The following is a 6,000-nucleotide window of genomic DNA, read 5'->3' as shown; positions in this document are numbered from 1 at the left end:
ATTTTCATCCACACATTTCATATGGCCTTATAGTCTGGGGCTGTTCCTCACAAGCACAAGACATTTTCATAATGCAGAAAAGGGCTGTCAGAGTCATCGCCAGGGCGCGGAATCGGGAACATTGTAGAGATATTATAAAGGTCTTCGAATTCTAACCTTATATTCATTATATATTGCAATGCTTACTATTCCTGATAGCAAATCCAGAGAAAATGGAGTTGAGAAATGCAATTCATTCTTATAATACAAGATCCAATCAGACGCTCAATGTAACACGAAGCAGACTGCATAAAACTGATCAAAGTCCCTCGAATGTTGCAATTAAATTGATGAATAGGCTTCCTATTGAGGTGAGGCAACTTAATCACAGGAGGTTCAAAATTATTTTAGAAATATTTTTCTTGAAAAACCCCTTTTACTCAGTTGAAGAGTTTATCGACATGAAAATGAATGTAGAAGATTTCAATATTTAGAATTTATTAATATTACTGTTATATGAATAGGGACTAATATACCATACATGTTTCTATTGTAAATGTGACTTTGTATTGTTTTTTATTGACAGTATTTGTATTGACTGAGTGTTTTACTGTTATATTGACTGGCCTATATGTCAAATTGTGACATCCTGTTTTTTGGCTAATATATTTATTATTATTATTATTAAATGCAGATGATCGATAAAACTTCTTGAAACTGTAAATTCCAATATATTTTTACAAAATAATATAAAATGCAAATTAATTTAAACAGTTCAATTGTAACAACATTGATATTTTTACATTTCCGAGTATGTCAAATTATCCAATTCAAGAGAACATCTTATTTAACTAGGTAATTTGAGAGGTTTTATTGAAAAAAGCTGTAACCAAGGTCTTAAGCTGAATAAAACCACTGAATTGAAAGTCAAGCACTTATTCTGATGCAGTATGTACGTTTAACATAGTGACTTCAGACTTTTAACATATCAGTGCTTCAAAGTGCCAGACGTTCAATCAGGTGGCATAATTCAGCTATAGGCCTCAGTCAGAACTCTTCACCCTAATATATCTCTTAATTATGATGTATCCTCAATTGGACAATAAACGTGAGAGTAATTTGGACAATAGGACAATTTATTTATTTATTTATTTATTTATTTATTTCATTTTACCAACAAAATACATTTCAAATAAAAAATAATACACATTTTTTTCCATGCATGGGCAAAATGCCTGTGTGCAGGAAAGAGTAACAATCTGAATAGTTCATAATGACAATAGTTCATAATAAGTTAACATAATGAAATACATGACAATATATGTGAAAGATGGAAAAGATTGAAATGAGTGATGGAAAAATGAAGTATGTTGTGAAGAAGAAGAAGAGAGAGAGAAAATGAATGAGGGGCAGAAAACTCACTGTCAAGCCAAGAACAAGAGAAACGGATCAGAACAATGGCCACCGACTCAGCATGCATTGAGGCTAGTCTTATCAAAAAGTATAATTTGATTTAAGGAAATCTAAAATTCTTATCTTACCAACCTCCAAAAGCCATCTATTAATGTGGCGTTTGTATACGCCTATGGACCGAGTTTCAATGTCTTTAATGTGTTGGGGGAGTTTTGAGTAAAGTATACTTGCTTTATAGAAGGAATTTGTTGTGTTTATTGATTTGAGTACTCTAGGAATAACAATGCCACCGTTCACCGAGCTCCTGGTTGTGTAGCCATGCTGCACTTGAGCGAATATGTCTTGTTTGTTCTTGTAGATGTGCATAAGTAGGGATCGAACATACAGCTGATTAATATTAAATACTTTAAACTCGTTAAATAGGGTTTCAGTAGGGTACCTACTATTTTTCTGTAACGCAGTTTTAATAATAGATTTTTGAGTCACTTCCAAAGGATTCAAGACAGTCTTTGTGGCGCCTCCCCAAGCTAAGATACCATACTGTAAGATAGATTGGGCATATGCATAATATACTTGCTTAAGCATTTCAATATTCATGATTTTACTTAGAAAATTGAAAATGTATAATAATTTCCTTAATTTATTCCTAGTGAAAATGATATGGGAGCTCCATTTCAAACGTTTATCGAATAATACTCCTAGATACTTATATTCTGAGACAGCTTCAACTGTGTCACATACCATACATTCATCCAATGCTCCACATGAGTGCAATTTTAATTCCACATCCACAGGTTCGGCATCTTCTCTCAGACAAATTGGCATGCACTTAGTTTTACTCACATTGACAGTTAGACGATTCTGATCGAACCATCTTTTCACTTTATTCAGTCCACACTCTGCATGTTTGTATACCTCATTCCAAGAGTGACCATCAAAAAGTAAAGCTGTGTCATCAGCATATAAAAAGCAATCACCGTTCTGTAGATTAAGCTTTCCCAAGTTATTAATAAAAGTTAAAAATAAAATTGGTCCTAGGGTGCTTCCCTGCAGAACGCCATAATTCAACTCTCTACTTATACTATTTCATTGAGAATAGTGACAATCTGGCGACGGTCCGAGAGATAGCTCCTGAACCAGTTTAATGACATGTCCCTTACACCAATATAATACAGTTTATTCATGAGGATATCCCGGTCAACTGTGTCAAACGCTTTTGCAAGGTCTATAAATAGCAAAAGAATTTTCCTGTTTTTCCCTATTAGGGTGTGTATATCTTTAGTCAAGTTGAATATATTATTATTTAAGTTTTTGTCGCTCCTGAAGCCAAACTGATTACTATACAGAATGTTATGTGAGGCTAAATAATCAACTAATTGCTGTCTAATAATTTTCTCTAGTATTTTGGCAAGAACACAAGTTAATGTAATAGGTCTATAACTTACATGACGGTTTTTTGGGCCGTTTTTGTATATTGGAATAACTTTGCCAAGTTTAAGGATTTCCGGAAAGACACCCTCTGTGATACTTAAGTTGACTATGTAAGTTATTGGATATTTCAAAATTTCAATATTTTCCTTTATAATATCTGTGGAGATGCCATCGATTCCTGGAGATGAACCTCCTCTAATGCTATTTACAACCCTAACCACATCTTCCTCAGTAACATGTTGCAAGTCAAGTCTGGAGTCCAATTGGTGATCTCGATCATCTACAACAACTTCGCTGACCGGGGAAATGCACTGGCAAGGCTGGCACCAACATTAACATAATAGGCATTAAAATCATTGGCAACATCAATTATATTGTGTCTGTCAATTGCAGCTCCATCATGTATAAAATTACTAATAGGGAATTTTTCTCTATTCTTTTTAGTTCCTGTCATTTCCGCTATACTACTCCATAGCCTCCTGCTATCGTTTTTCACCTCCATGATTTTATTACGATAATAACTTATCTTTGCTTCTCTAATAGCATTAGACAAGGTATTCCTATAAGTCCTAAAAATGTTTTTCAAATGATAATCCTGGGGATGCCTCTTCAACTGTTTACTCAACTTATCTCTGTGTCTGATTGATTTAATGAGACCACTAGTAATCCACGGTTTTAGTTTTCTAGTTTTAGCAGAAACAATTTTTTCTTTTTGGATATGTTTATGAATTTTTTTAAGGTTTCTATAAATGTAACTGAAGCTGAATTGACATTATTAAATTGTTTAATTGAGGTCCAGTCATGCTCTGAAATAAGGGAACTTACTTTGGCCTTGTCTATAATAGTAAAATTCTGAGGTATCCCATTAGAAACTTCAACACGCGACAGAGGATCTATGCCCGCTACAATGAAATAATGATCAGTGAGTTCAGACATAATGACACCAGAGCGAACAATATCTGTGTCACCATAGTCAGTAAAGATATGATCAATACAACTCTTTGAAGTACTGGTAACCCTAGTTGGAACGCTAATGCAACTCACAAACCCAGTGCCGCATAGAACATCCTGATAGTGTTGTGACAATGGATCTGTAGTCTCCGGCAAAATGCAAATGCAAATCTAACAATCGACAATCTAATTGAACAATAGAGACTTGGATGTGTAGAAACATTAAAACATTGAAATCACTACCTTCACAGTAATTCTAAAAACCTAACATCCTTTTTGGGACACCATATAAAACAATGACAATGTGGTAGCGACGCAGATGCTTTTTGTAGGCGGTTTGGTTTGAATCTTCATGACAGTCCCTGATGCTAGAACCATCAAGAAATGGCTTACTACTGTATGGTCGAAAGGATCTGCACTTACTAGAAAACAAGCTGGGAAACCTAAAAAAGATGGGGTACCTGAAAATATCGCGGCAGTGAGGGCGTCCATTGAACAATCCCTATCGCGCTCTGTGTGGAAACATCCATCTTCACTTGGAATATCGTCCAGAAAATCAAGGCGAATTTTACACTTCGATCTCCATTTACACCCCTAAAAGATTATGGTTGTTTCAGACGACTGGTTAAAGCATACAGATGCTTGCAACGCACTCTTAACCTCTGTGCAACACGACACTATTCTGTGGTCTACAGATGAAGCATATTTTCACGTCTCCGGATCAGTAAATACAGGAAGTGCAGATCCAGTCGACCATACAGTAGTAAGCCATTCCTTAATGGCGTCGCATAGGTTCATCAGAAAGCCAGTCATGATGATTCAAACCAAACCACCTAAAAAAGGTTTAAAAGTTGCATTTTTCAGCGTTTTGCTTCCACGCTCATATCTTGAAAACAATGCATTCAACCGACATAACTAACTATTCAAAAAAGAAGCTTGATACATTCTCTACACTTTTTGTTTAGTGAAATTTTGTGATATACCCAACAGTTCCCCAGATATTCGCTCTTGAAGGTGTGTAATTGTTAAAGTAACAGGTTTTTATCCAATGTTTTGCTCTTTCAGGGCTTATAACTCTCCAATAATGCATCATATAATGGGGACTTTTGATATGTTCTCCTCCTAACTAGTCTCAACAAATCTGATACGTCAAAAATGTTGTTTAAAACATTCCCTCCAAATTCCTTTGTCAATTGGTCTATTGTTGCAAAAATGGATATTTCACACTCAAAACTAAAGCTGCTGCAAAAGGTGTAGAGAAATTCGTAAAAGTGTGAAATTATACATCAAATTGAGGAGAATTTAATGCTCTATAAGCTCATAATCAACATGGATTTTTCCCATCGATTTTTAAAAATTTATAAGAGCAAAAATAGAAAAATCTGGTGTGGCGCACTCACACAACTTTCCTTGCTGTTATGAAAATTTATCACCTGACGCTAGTGTTACCGCGCATCGCAAGTCTACTATGCAAAGATCTAAGCCAGCTGGTGACAGGACTATAAAGCTGGAGACTCACGAGGTCTGCTATCTCTTCATAGTGAATGATTTAATAGAATCAACAGTTGCCAACAGTTTGCAATTGAAATAATAACATTTTCTCGAATTTCGAGCTTATTTTAAATTTTAGGTGAAAATGTTACTGAACATTAATTGTAGAGATTTTCATGCTCAATCTTTTCCATTTGGAATTTTTTGTTTAAATTGTATTTGAAGCCTGATAATTGGAAATCTAAAATCAAATTTTACCTAGATGGGGCGGAGCTCCTGAAATTTCTACAGATATGGGACTTGTGACAGTTGATAAAGCTTAACAATGACTATTTTAGGTATAAATTTGATCAAAATCGTTGGAGCCATTTTCGAGAAAATCGCGAAAAACCCTGTTTTTGACAACATTTTCGCCATTTTAGCCGCCATCTTGAATTGCATTTGATCGAAATTGTTCGTGTCGGATCCTTATAGGGGAAGGACCTTAAGTTCCAAATTTCAAGTCATTCCGTTCATTGGGAGATGAGATATCGTGTACACAGACGCACATACACTCTTACACACACACATACAGACCAATACCCAAAAACCTCTTTTTTGGACTCAGGGGACCTCGAAACGTATAGAAATTTACAAATTGGGGTACCTTAATTTTTTTCGGATAGCAATGAAAGTAAAAAACACTTTTTTAGACTCAGGGGACCTTGAAACGTATAGAAATTTAGAAATTGGGGT

Source organism: Nilaparvata lugens, chromosome 3, assembly GCF_014356525.2.
Source record: "Nilaparvata lugens isolate BPH chromosome 3, ASM1435652v1, whole genome shotgun sequence".
Classification (NCBI taxonomy): domain Eukaryota; kingdom Metazoa; phylum Arthropoda; class Insecta; order Hemiptera; family Delphacidae; genus Nilaparvata; species Nilaparvata lugens.
This window is presented reverse-complemented; position numbering follows the sequence as displayed.